Source organism: Pelmatolapia mariae, linkage group LG5 (assembly GCF_036321145.2).
Source record: "Pelmatolapia mariae isolate MD_Pm_ZW linkage group LG5, Pm_UMD_F_2, whole genome shotgun sequence".
Lineage (NCBI taxonomy): Eukaryota > Metazoa > Chordata > Actinopteri > Cichliformes > Cichlidae > Pelmatolapia > Pelmatolapia mariae.
In genome coordinates, this window is record NC_086231.1 from 10,857,723 (window position 1) to 10,871,109 (window position 13,387).

At 38.8% G+C, this 13,387-nt stretch overlaps 1 long non-coding RNA gene across 1 annotated transcript; it reads left to right on the forward strand.

Annotated features, from left to right (window-relative positions):
* The first annotated feature begins 2,203 nt into the window (after nt 1-2,203).
* Nucleotides 2,204-6,285, forward strand: LOC134626990 (uncharacterized). The gene is made up of 4 exons (XR_010093861.2): nt 2,204-2,605; nt 4,391-4,501; nt 5,104-5,382; nt 5,900-6,285. It is a non-coding gene; the product is annotated as an uncharacterized LOC134626990 (long non-coding RNA).
* The last annotated feature ends 7,102 nt before the right edge of the window (nt 6,286-13,387 follow it).

The following is a 13,387-nucleotide window of genomic DNA, read 5'->3' on the forward strand; positions in this document are numbered from 1 at the left end:
AACCCTCCAGTGTGGCTGAATTTAAACAATTCTACAAATAAGAGCGGGCTATTATTCTTCCACAGCGATATGAAAGAGTCATGGCCAGTTATCACAAATGTCTGATTGCAGTTTTTGCTGCCAAGGGTGGCACGACCTCTTATTAAGTTCAGGTTTAGCGGCAACTGCTTTTTACCCCTTAAGCATAGAAGGCTGATGGGGTATCGTTGTCACCCCACCAGGCAGGCATATGGTCGGGTGGTGTGGACACCCAAGTTTGTGAATGCAATAACTCAAGAACAAGGCACTGTAATATCTTGAAAATCGCAATTCTTCATTAATCCCTGAGGAAGTTATATAAACACCTGCATCACCAGGAATTGAACCCAGGACGCAAGAGTGGTAACCTTGTATTATGCCACTACACAAGCAAAATAAGCTCGGCCTGACACCATACCATGCATCTACTAGGAAACTGAGGGTTAGCACTGGCGGCTGCCAGTATTTTTCATGTAGTATCAGGTAGGTTTGGTTAATGTTTTTCCTTTGATAAATAAAATCATCAATTAAAAAGTGTATTTTGTGATTTGTCTTTGTGTAGAATTAGAATTTGTTTGATTTGAAACATTAAAGTATGACATATATGTTAAGAAGTAAGATATCAGGAAGGGGGCTAATACTTTTTCACAACACTGTAAGTGGTCAAGCTAAAGGAATAATTGTGATATTTAACATCTTATAATCCTTTATTTAGAGCTACTGTATCCATACAACCCAGTCTCATAGGAAAACATACAACAGACACACCCGTCCACTACATCCATTTGACACTTTGCTTCTCCAAAAAGTGAAACAGACAGGCATGTAGAAGTTGCATCACCAGCTGGGGTAGACAATATATTAAAGCCACCAAGTCAGTAGTGAACAAAAAACATATGATGTACATTACAGTATCCTTAATCACCAGAAATGATTAAGCAGGGCAGATAATAATATATATTTATATATGTAAATAGGTTCATAATGTCTGTTTAAACACTTTCCTGTGATTATTTTCATGTTGGCTTGAAATAAAATATCTCCCTCCGCTGTTACTGCAACTTGATATTTGCAAGTTCTGCATGTGTGTCCTTGTCATACTTTAGAGATATCAGATGAAGATGATTCAAATTTTTTGCAGGGACTTAAGGACATTTTTTTTTATAAAATAGAGAATTAATATGTATATATATATTATAATATGTTCCTTTCATGCGATATTTATAGCAAATGGCTGTAAAAACACTGCAGCACTTTGTGAAGGTTGGCTACGTTTGGGCTGGGTTTATTTGTTTTCACATTTACAATAACATGAAATGTTTACTGTTGGTGAATTTTGTAATATAATGATGTTGCCAATCAAACTACTAGCCTATAGTTACCAATTGCTGTACATTACCTTACTGCCCACTTAATTCAACTTCCTGTGGAAGGTTTTTGCTATGCTCTGAAGGCAAAAACCAGCTTCATGTGCCTCTAACTAAAGGTGTTTCTGTGTTACCAAAGAGTTTACTCCAAACATGTGCCAGTATGTGCCACTATAGCTTCTTCAGTATTACAAGAAAACATCATATTTCATATCATAACTTTCAAAAACAATGGCGTGCTGCTTTCTGTATGTGTGCCTTCAACTTTAAACAATGTGTGATTAAATGTTTCGTTTAGAAAAAAATCTGACTAATCACAGTTGAAAGGTGAAATAAAAACATGAGATGATGGCATTAGCCTGTGGGTTAACCTCTTAAAATGTTGCCTTATGTGTTCCATTTAATATACTATCTACAGTTCTGTTCTCTTTTGCTGCTTATGTGATTCTGACATGAAAAAATGTGGAACATATATAAAGTGCTTGGTTTAGGATCATAGAACAGTAAAATGTTTTGCCAGCAGAAAAACAGAATCAAATAATAAAGCTTTGTCTTTGAAACTATATTTATTACTGATGCTCATCAGGGAAAGACAAAAACACTATGTTGCCAAAAGTATACGCTCGTCTATGGAAGAAATATAGTGTCATCAGAATCCAACTATTTTTAGACATTGAATTTATAACACTGAATTTTTATCCTCCAAATTTCCCTGCAAAAAATATTCACCTGCAAAAATTCGCCTGCAAAAAATTCACCTGCAAAAATTCACCTGCAAAAAATTCAACTGCAAAAATTCACCTGCAAAAAATTCACCTGCAAAAATTCACCTGCAAAAATTCAACTGCAAAAATTCACCTGCAAAAGTGATGACCTTAAATGACCCAAGCCAGAGCAATCAGCACTAGATCGAGTCGAGCGGCTCTCAGCCAATTAAATTACGCTGTTTGATCACATGACATGTTAGCCGGCAGTGTCTTCTGAAAAGAGAGCTGTTTAGAGGTGAGTGATTAAGTTTTTCTCCTAAATAGAGATCATTACAGAACGCCTAGTCCTACTTAAAATACCATTCATTTTTCTTTTATTTTATCATCTACTCGAACTGAGGAAAACGTTTGACTAACTCAAAGAAAAGTTCCGCGCCTCCCCTGCCTGTCTGCAGAGGCAGTTTTGAATTCAGGAGCGGCATGATGGCAGCGGCAAACCCTGGCGGTTCTCCGGTAAGTATATTATGTTTTATCTTCAAGTTTGTCTTTTGAAACGTTAATTTTATTTAAATCCGTTGGTCACGTATAAGGTACACAGACGGGGTCTTTGCTCAACTCGTCTGATGCGTGTCTCACTAAGCGCTACATGCTAGCATCCTGCTAACCGAGCTAACCTTTACATGCTGTGCTCTACAAAATAGGATACTCGGTACAAAACCATACTCCGCAGATATTGATAGATAGACGAACACTGCAAATATAATGTGGGAAACGAGAACGGCATTGGGTTAAGGGGTAAAATACACTATGAATAAAGCCATAGAGTGAATGGCTGCCATGGTTGCAGAACGGCCTGATTTAATGACAAGAATGGGGAAGAGTGAGGAGAAGTGAACCAACCAAAGCCACAAAACACGGTCAGGCAAGGCGGGAATAGGGCAGTGATATGTCCGTCAGTATGAAGTTGGTGTGTGCTTTGGTGAACAAAAACTCGAGACCCGTAGCAGGAAGATGGGAGACTCGTGTTTCACTGGAATAGTGGTGAATTAAAACATCATTTGTTGGGGAAATTTAGGTGTAAATGCATCCATACAGGCGAGACAGAGGCAGACCAGGCAGTGAAGAAAACAATGCAAACATTAGAAATATTAAAACGGAAATATGGGATTAATATAACATACAATTAGGGAAAATTAAAGGAACACAATGTAAATTATACTGTAAAGTCATTAAAACAGCATAACCTGATTAAAAGAAACATGTAATTGGGTAGGATGGTGATGATGATGATGATGATGATGATGATGATGATGATAATAATAATAATAATAATAATAATAATAATAATAATAATATTAAAAAACATGTACAAGATGGGCATGTATACTTGTACCCAGAATTTAACAACTATAAAGTTGTGGCATGCCAGTACCTTACCCCATCCATTATATCCACACTTTCAGAAAAGGATATGGTCAATATCTTTACAAATACTATCTAAACTTAAACAGATAGCATAAGTTAAACGGGATATTCCCTCTGCGCTCTCCTAGAGTGAATACATCAAATTTAACAAATAAGTAGTCTATGGCATTTAAAAGTGGTTACCTACAATTCTGAAATGATAATACTAATTCTTATTGATGATGATATTGTATTTGAAATCCTGGTGTAACACTGAACCCGACATCATAAAATGATTACCCTTGTAATGTCAGGGAGCTACAACCAAGGAGGGAAAATATTACTATCTCACCCCTTGTATCCAATTACATAACAGCACTGCTTAGTAAAGGTGTTGAATTAGCTGGGTCGCTCAGTTTGGGGAAAATTGTGGGGAGCCTGCAAGGGCCTCAACTTCTCCATTCCCACAATGTGCAACAAATGGGCACAGCTGATCTTCAAGATTGGAACATCGGCCAATTACTTCCAACTTTAACGTGTTTTTGCAAAAGTATTCTTAAAATTGTCTCTTTACACAGATCATAATGATACAAGATGGCACTTGTGTAATTTCCTATAAATTCAATAAATCTAAATAATTGTTATCAACCCGGTAAATCCTGAAAAATGTTTTAACAGCTGTGTTAAATTAAACTTCATACTGACACATGCTGGAAAGTGCATTCATGAGACAATTCATGTTTTATGCCTTCTAGAGCAGTAGCAATCAAAGACTTTAAGGATTCTTTTACATTTTTTAAAAACACTCTGATTAAGGCATAAGTTGTTCTTTATCATCAGATCTAAGTTTGTTTAAAGCTTCGAATGTTTTGGGGTACTCTTCTTTGTTTTCAGGGTTCGTGGCAACCACGGATGGGAAAATGTGGAGGTTGCACGGCTGATGTTTACTGTTCGTGGCACAGGAAGAGGCAGTTTCATTTCAGGAATGAGTGTGCACAATCAAAGGTTTGTTCTCATAAAATACTGTCAACCTCAAATGTTTCTGACATAAGATGGAAGGTGTTGCAGCTTTATTTCCATTATTTAAAAATACATAAACATTTAAAGGGTATAGTTTTATGAAAAAAGTTTTATAGTAATATGTCTTTAGAGAACAGTGCCCTATCCAGCAGGATATATTGTCTGATATGTGTCAGGTGTTTTTTGTTTTGTTTTGTTTTTTGTTGTTGTTGTTGTTTCTTTCAATTTCCATTATTTACCCCTCAAGGAAGAAAATATTGGACAGGTCCTACAAACCCCAAAGAGCCTTCAGGACTCTGCCCTATTTTTAGTTATTCACACACCTTTTCCAGTCTGTTACTTCCTTCCAAGAATGTTCATTCTGTGTTAATGGTCTGGTTGTCATCTCATGTGTTGCCACTGATCATCACAACCCTTTTGACACCTTTTAAGTGATATGCCTGGGTCCTTCCTACATGCCCTGATAATGTATTATTACTGTTGTCATGCACACATTTCATGTAGGGTTAGAAACAAGCAGGGAATTTCTCATACACACCAAAAGAAAGGCCATACCTAATTTAAATATTTTTTATATATTATTTCAGAATAGAGCGACTGTGGAGAGACCTCTGGGTGGCCGTTACATGCATTTACTACGATGTTCTTCACAACCCTGAGGAAGAAGGCCTTCTTGACATTTCAAATGCTGCACACCTCTTTTGCTGCGATTACATCTTTCTTCCTCGACTAGAGGATAATTTTAATACATTTTGCAGTGGATGGGACAACCATCCACTGCGAACAGAAAACAACATGAGTCCCCCAACCAGCTGTGGGAGTTGGGTCACAGATATTACCCTGTTCCTGTTCCAGAAAACACACAGGTAAAGGTGCACATTTTTAGTACTCATTGATTCTCTTACAGAGAATGTGATGATTTTATGGATAATTAAAGTCAGCCATAAATCCACAAACACAACAAGCTGAAAGTCAGTGATGCTGCTCGGTTTGCAGTCCTGAATATCACGGCACAAGCAGGATTCACTGCACTGTTAATGTTAGCTATGTTATATTGCTGCCTCTGTTTGGTGGTGTCGAGCCAAACGGACTTTAACGTGTGTTTGAACGAGCTGACGGTTCACTCGTTAAGCTGAAAGAAAGATGCTTTAATCACAGGAGTCACACATGTGTCCACTGTACCATCTGGAACTCTTCTTGTTTAGCACTCGTAATAACACAAACACTAAATCCTCCTTCTCTTGTGCTGTTTTGTAGCAGTGTATACACCTGAGACTGTCACCTGTCTGTCTGTCCTGCACTCTCTCTGTTTCTTTCTCTCTGATTGTGGAATAAAAGTATGAACATGTATTTATAAGTTACACTTGTGTTTGAATCCTGCAGCTTATCACACATTTGATTTCCATGTGTGACGACTGCAAGTGTCCAGAGTGAGGACAGACTGAGGGACCCACTGCTGCACATCATCTGTGAGGCTTTGCACCCCTGATGATCCACCAGGACACACTCAGCAGTGTGTGAGGAAGAGGAGGAGGAAGAGCCAGCAGCAGCTGACAGATGGAGAGAATAGACAGACTGTTCCCTGTTTGTGAAGGACTGCTAGAAAAGTTTAAAATAACTAATTGTCTGTCCTGAATCAGTCTTATTAGGTAATGTTCAAATAATGTTATCATTCCAGTGTTTTCAGTGTGGGAGAAAGTACTCAGGGCCTTCAAGTTACACACTATGAAAGGCAGCAACAAGTTTAATGTTCAGAAACCTAAAGTATGTATCAGCAGCAGAATGGAGCTAAAAATAAATGTTTGTTTCAGTTCTATGAAGCTTTGAGTATTTTGGATTAGTAGCACTGCTGTGTTTGTTGCATCATATTGCTGTAATTGTTTATATGCTTTATATACTCAGAGGTAAGTTGATCTATAGTGTTACATCATATTCTATAAGGATGTTATGTGTTTGTATACTTTCTGCCCAGTTTGACCCATTTAGCAGAAGTCAGCCTGTTTAAGGCTCTGATATCTATTCTGTATGACTTAAAGCAGTTATGACATGGTCTGATTTTCTCACCCAATAAAGGAATATTTCATATATCAGTCTACTCTTCATTCTATCAGCAACAGTTATCACAGCTCGTACATTTTCTTTTTACACATATATGTGAGCATTGAGCCAAATTTAGTAATGCCAACATATCAAACGAACAACATTTGTCTCTTATATATAATACATATACACTATCAAACATATTTGTCTTTGAGTGAAGATTTAAGGTGATAGGACTTATAAATAACTGGAACTTGAATCTTTACTGAAGCTCAGTGTTAGACACAGAGTTCACTCACATGAATTTCACTCACATGTGCTGTACCAGTGTACCTGCACATGTGATGTGACAATAGAAGTGATTTGATTTGAGAGTTCAAACTCACTGCTGTAATAACTTATAATGATTAATATAATAACTATAATATTGGCCATATCATATTTACACTGACTTTAGTCTCATGAACAACATTGGCTAATTGTTATTTACTAGCTAATCTTAAATGACTGTTCAGTACAGATATGAAGGCCAACAATCATGTTTTACAGTCCTGCGGTCTCAGCCTCAGATACTTATTAAATCACACAAAGCTCGTGTAGAAACAAACACACGAACAAAATATGTTCTCCTTCATTTCTGTCAAACAAAGCTGTATGAAACGTTTCCAGCGGTTGGTGTTATGGTTGCTAGGCAACCTGGGCAGCGCGACGGAGGCTAGACCGTCCCATTTCACGAGCCTCGCACTTCCGGCCTTAGCGGTCTTTGAGTACGCGGCCCTTGAGGATCGTTGAGGCTGCGTACTTTAAGGCTGCAGACCCTGAATTGGGATACAGCCCCTGAATTGGGATACAGCCTTAATCCCTCACCTCTAAACAGCTCTCTTCTAGGAGACACACTGCTGGCTAACGTGTCATGTGATCAAACAGCGTAATTTAATTGGCTGAGAGCCGCTCGACTCGATCTAGTGCTGATTGCTCTGGCTTGGGTCATTTAAGGTCATCACTTTTGCAGGTGAATTTTTGCAGTTGAATTTTTGCAGGTGAATTTTTGCAGGTGAATTTTTTGCAGGTGAATTTTTGCAGGTGAATTTTTTGCAGGTGAATTTTTGCAGTTGAATTTTTTGCAGGTGAATTTTTGCAGGTGAATTTTTTGCAGGCGAATTTTTGCAGGTGAATATTTTTTGCAGGGAAATTTGGAGGATAAAAATTCAGTGTTATAAATTCAATGTCTAAAAATAGTTGGATTCTGATGACACTATATTTCTTCCATACTTTCAAACAGGTGCCGGTCCTCACCTCTGCAGTGCTGCCGTCTCCTGTAATGCTGCATGGTTCTAAGCTACTTTTTCTTTCTTCTTTCTGTTGTTTTTGTAGTTTTTGTCTTCAGGTGAGGTTTGAAGTGTCTGTGTTGTGCAGCTGGTCTGGTCTGTCTCTAGACAGTCCAGGCTGCACCCATCAGTAAATGTCGGAGGCTCACAAGGACAACACACAAGTTTCTGAACTCCTCTGTGTGAGGGTTTCTCCGACGAAGTGAGGGCCGTGAGGCACAGCTCCCCGTCCCCCGGTGACCCTGCTAGGTCCACCTTCTTAGGGAAACCCTTTGCAGAGAGCCAGGAACTTTGAGTTGTGTTTGTCCACTCAGGCATCATTCATACTTGCTCTGTAGGCAGTTCCTGTCAGAAGGAAGAGGCACAGCAGGTGCGCCGGGGGGCGGAAGACGGTGCCTCAGTGCCTCTCTCCTTTTGACATTGTTAAAAAAAAACAGCAAATTTATAGTTATTTATATTTTTATATGTAGGTAATGTCCCAAATTCTTAATAACCACTTTTTCCTCTTTCTCTCTCTCTGTTTTTCTGTATTGTCTCTTTCAAACAGGTGCCGGTCCTCACCTCTGCAGTGCTGCCATCTCCTGTAACGCTGCATGGTTCTAAGATACTTTTTCTTTCTTCTTTCTGTTGTTTTTGTAGTTTTTGTCTTCAGGTGAGGTTTGAAGTGTCTGTGTTGTGCAGCTGGTCTGGTCTGTCTCTAGACAGTCCAGGCTGCACCCGTCAGTAAATGGTGGAGGCTCACAAGGACAACACACAAGTTCCTGAACTCCTCTGTGTGAGGGTTTCTCCGACGAAGTGAGGGCCGTGAGGCACAGCTCCCCGTCCCCCGGTGACCCTGCTAGGTCCACCTTCTTAGGGAAACCCTTTGCAGAGGAGCCGAGAGAGCCAGGAACTTTGAGTTGTGTTTGTCCACTCAGGCATCATTCATACTTGCTCTGTAGGCAGTTCCTGTCAGAAGGAAGAGGCACAGCAGGTGCGCTGGGGGGCGGAAGACGGTGCCTCAGTGCCTCTCTCCTTCTGACATTGTCAAGATAAAACAACTAATTTATAATTATTTATATTTTTATATGCAGGTAATGTCCTCAAGTTCTTGATAACCACTCTTTCTCTCTCTTAGGGAAATCCTTTGCAGATGAGTTATGAGAGCTATGAACCTCTTAGTATTTTGGCCTCAACATCATATTTATATAAAACTAAATATTCAGTGAAGATTTGAACCCCACTCGGTCGCGACAGATGGCCACCCCTTTCTGAGCCTGGTTCTTTCGGAGGTTTCTTCCTGTTAAAAGGGAGTTTTTCCTCCCCACTGTCGCCAAGTGCTTGCTTATAGGGGATTTGGGGGCTTTGTTAAAACAAGTCCTGATAAGTTCAGTGGCACCAGTTTTAGGACTCAGCAAATATGTAAATGGATGCTTCGTCATCAAGTGACGAAGCATCCATTTAAAACATATTCACGAGTTGTATTTAGTTGTGTATAAATATGATTTCTGGTACACTAAGGCCAAACACAGACTAATTTGTACAATTTGGGGAAAAAATAAATAAAAAATCTAAAAGAATTAGATGTGTCATTGTTTCATGTAGATTTCAAATAGTACACCATTTGATGTCAACATATGTTTGTCACATTTGCAGTGCTGGTGTTATATTCTTATGATTCTGTTCATTTGATGAGTATATCTTTCTGCTTTGCTTCACATATTTGCTGCTTCTTGGCTAGCTTTAGTCATGCTATCATCAACACAGGTAGAAACAGATACACATCAGAGAATCACCATGCATCAGCCTATCTAAATGCAAATGCAGCATGTCTTTATCCTGTTTTAATTCTCCCACCCCAACCTGTCTCAGCAGATGGCCGCCCCTCCCTGAGCCTGGTTATGCCGGAGGTTTCTTCCTGTTAAAAGGGAGTTTTTCCTTCCCACTGTCGCCAAAGTGCTTGCTCATAGGGGGTCATATGATTGTTGGGTTTTTCTCTGTATCTATTATTGTACGATCTACTGTACAATATAAAGCGCCTTGAGGCGACTGCTGTTGTGATATGGCGCTATATAAATAAAATTGAATTGAATTGAAATGAAAACGACAAAAATCAAAATATAAATAACTTTCAGATTACTAAAGCTATCAATGGATCCACAGTTCCCATAGTGAAATCACATATTATGGTCAAGTCAGTTGTTATCCAGTTTTAAAACTATAAAATAGAATAAAGACTATTTTTAGTTTATTTGTTAATAAAGAAATTTTTTAGAATTTTCAGAAAAACTAACGTTACACATAGCAAAATAAGTAAGTACAAAGTAATTAAATTTTTATTTGTATAGCACTTTTCAAGATAAAAATCACAGAGTACTTCAGAGAGAAACTAAAACAAAAAATTAACCACAAGCAAGTTTTAACAGATGAGTTTTTAGCTGTTTTTTAAAAGAGATCATTGAGTCCCTAGATCCCAAGCTCAAAGGGGGAGAATTCCAGACTCTGGGGGCCACAGTTTCAAAACCTCTTTTTGTTTTCAGCCTCGTATGATGGACAACCAGCAAGCCCTGATCACATGATCTTAGCGACATGCTGGGAATGTATGGATATTAAGGATCTCTGATATATGTCGGTGCCTGTTCATGCAGAGCCCCTAATGTCAAAGTCATTCTTAAAGCGACTCTGAATTTAATGGGGAGCCACTGCAGCTGGATCAGCAGGGGTGTGACATGAGAGTACTTGGAAGACAAGGTCAGAAGCCTTGCAGCAGCATTCTGAACACCCTGCAGACGTTCCAAGGAGGCATTACATAAACAAGTGAACAAAGAGTTACAATATTCCAAACGAGATGAAAGAAATGCATGTATGACAATTTCGAGGTCTGAGCATGACACAATGGACTCAGCACTGTTTCTTAAATGATAATAACAGGAGCAAACCAGAGATTTAGCATGAGCATCCAAAGTCAGAGCTGACTCAAAGTTTACTCCAAGATCCCTAGTAGAGGATTTGCCAAATGTAGCAAGAGGACCTAAATTTTCCATAATCTTGGGCACAAATTTATCGGGAGCACAAACAAGGACTTTGGTACTTGGACTCTGAGCTGCACTTTGGAAACATCTTGGGGCTTAAAGGAGATGTACAACTGAATATCATCTGTATGACACAGCTAAGCGTTTTGCAATTTGGCACAATTTAAAAAGTTTTAATTTCTTCTGTAGAAATTAAGCTTTCTTGTGGGAGGTAATTTTTTGAAAAAAAACAAAAAAAAACAACAGCCAACAGCACTGTACACAACAGTAGACTGGTGCATAATAACCAAGCGAATCATGCACAAAACAGAGATTTGAATGGAAAACTGTTCATGAAGTACGCAGAGAGAGAGAGAGAGAAAGAGAGTTGTGCAGGAAGTGCGATTTTTATTGTGGTGGAAGCAAAACAGCAAAAGTAAGAGGGAATTAATAATGCTATTCATTACATTTGAAGCATAGTTTTGATCTTCTTTTGCTGCTTGTTCATTCAGTTTTGGTTGAAGAGTGACAAAACCTGCAGCTTCAGAATCTGTGAGATGTTGGCTTTCAGCCCCGGTGGCGTGTGGGGTGTTGAAATAGCTTTAACTTGAGATTCTGGCGATTCTTACAAAATACACAATGCCACATTCCTTCATCATTCTTCCTTATTCTGAGGCTTGGTTTGGTTTCAGCAGGCTGTCTTGAGGATGTTTACATGTCTAAGTGCTTTGAGTTGCTGCTAATGTAAAAGGATGATAAGATTTGTGGATTACTGCAATGAATAGTGGAACAGATGTACCTAATAAAGTGGTTGCTAATTACATGTAGCATGACTTTGCTGGACTATACATCATGCTTTGTTCTCAGATTGCCTGATTGTATAAAGTTTTCAAAAAAATCTACTCTACATTAGGCCTATGTAACCAAGGTAACATCTGACCCCACTTCCGGAAATCCCTTCGTTGTGGCGGGAATTACCTTGGTATAAGTTCCGGGTCAATCTGCTGCCTCTCCCCTGCTACATGTCATCCCAGAATGCATTGTGTCACTTAACCACTGCCTAGGCGTGCTGTAAAATGATTCAAATTAATAAATTATTCTTAGTTTTATGTAAGGGGATGTTGTAGCACTTCTAAAATATGTTACAACCCACCCCACCTCTGTCATCAATTGTTTAGCTAACTGTATTAGCATAGTTAGCCCGAGGTGGTGCATCACAGTTTATCTAAGAAATCAGATTTTAATCTCCTGTAAGCCATATCATTTTATCTGCAAACAAAGTTTTGTGTTGTTACATCAAAATCCCTTTTTCTTAATAAAATCTGCATGCCCTATTTCTAGCCCTTAAGTCAGGGATAGAAGTGGGTAAACACTGAAATGATCACATGACTCCTATCTTATTGTTGATTGATGGAATTGGGGGTGTTGCAACTGTCCCCATGTTGCAACCCTACCGTCCCCGCTATATACCCTGTCCAGGTCTCTCTTGGAAATTAGATTTTTAATCTCAATCTCAACAGAGACAAAGTCCATCAAGATTTTTTCCCCAAATTAGGATTTTTATATTATATTTTTTTCTTACATGTAATTTGCATTTTTATTTTGAAAGGCGTTTTTTTTCTGGAGAATGGGGTCTTTTGCGACAAAACGTTATTAGAGAATGCACTCAAAGCAGGTGATTTCAGGTATTTGCCAAAAAAAATGTTTGGTATTCAAACTGCTGTAAACAGGTTTTTAGCCTATAATCTGTCAAACAAATGTCACACAAATCCCTCAGGGATTATATCAAATCATCCTAAACCAGAAGGAACATTGGTAGAAGCTGCGATCAGTTTCCAGGTTAAAAAAAGAAAAACACAAAAAAACGTCATTGACAAGTGAGGCTAAGGGGCCAAGAGGGGAGCAGAAATTGCTACAAATGTAAAATCACAATTCTATACAGATATTTTAAATATTCATTAGGATACGTACAATAACGCAAAGTCAAAATGGTGCCAATCCAGTTAGATAGTCTATTCATCAATATTGGTAAATGTATTACAAATAGAAAAAAAAAAACATTGAAAAGTTGGATTTAGATCAGGTTTCGGCACAAAAGACCCCAACGGCCGCGTTTATGCCGATACAACGAAACGATGATGAACTGAGTTCTAATAGTAAAGTAGAAAAAGCGGGATTTGTTTCTTGCCAAAGCCATGGTGTATCACAATATAATGCTTGTTTTTCTGCGCTTAAAAACAGCCTTAACTGCAGCCACAGGATAGACCCTGGTCAGCTGTTTATTGAGCGAGTCACAAGCACACCGCAGGAAAAATAAAGATTTACAGTTTTTCGATTGTTTGCATTCACTGCTTCTATCTTTGATTGTTAACTCAGGGTAGGCGGGCCCGCTCTCCCACCAGGGGGCGTTCCGAATTTCACCATTTAAATGCGGTTCTGGATGAGTCTAACTGTAACGGATTCTGTGAGGCTGATATCAGCGTGGTTGATCTGCAGCAGAATGAACAGCTCAG